Source organism: Populus euphratica, unplaced genomic scaffold (assembly GCF_000495115.2).
Source record: "Populus euphratica unplaced genomic scaffold, PopEup_1.0 scaffold2701.1, whole genome shotgun sequence".
Lineage (NCBI taxonomy): Eukaryota > Viridiplantae > Streptophyta > Magnoliopsida > Malpighiales > Salicaceae > Populus > Populus euphratica.
The window spans coordinates 1-958 of NW_011502538.1; positions in this window are offsets into that span (position 1 = coordinate 1).

Consider the following 958-nt stretch of genomic DNA (forward strand, 5'->3'; position numbering starts at 1 on the left):
ACCATCAAGGTTGGTATTTAACAATCATTTTTCAATGAGCAAAATCTACACCAATTTTACAATTTTTATTTTTCTATTAAAAAAATAAAATGAAAAAAAATATTTCTCAATAAAATAATTATACCTCTCACAAAAAGTAATTTTTTTGTTATTAGAAAAATTAGTTAAAACAAATACTTTCCGATTAAATAAAAATTTAGTTTGGATTTTAGAAAAATATTTTCCTTTTATTTTGGAAAGAATACACATTTTAAAAATTATAAAAAATTTAAAAATATCATATTATTTATTAATTATATTAAATTTTATCATCAAACTTTTGATTGCTATATATATTATTTTGAATCTTTTTTATTCTTCAATTTCATCTTTTAGAATTTAATTTGATTTTATTTTTATATCAAATTTTATCCTCATTCTTTTATTATTATTATTATTATTATTTATTTATTTAAAATAATTTTTTTAAAAAAAATAATTTTTTTAAATTTTTTAATATATTAGATTTAATCTCTATTATTTTGATTGTTATTTATTTTATTTGAGATTATTTATGAAATTAAATTATTTTTAAATTTTATTTTCATTTAATTTTTTTAATTTATAAGATTTGTTTTTTATTATTGTAATAAACTTAAAATAATATTAATAATTTATTTTTTAGTTTATTTTCTATAACATAGACAAACAATAAAAAATAATTTTTAATTTATTTTATATGATAATATTAAATATTAAAAAATAAAAAAAATATTTTCCGTATACAAATTAGAAACGAAATTGATTTCCACGCCAGAAACACCAATGTGCTTTCCTTTACTGGTCCTACAATTTCAAGTTCATTGACCATAAGCCACCGCCCCCAGCTTGACTCACTGTTCTCTCCTCACTCCCTCTATAAAACCCCACACGAAGAACTCTTCATCTCATCACCGAGTTTTTTTTAGCTCCTCCGATC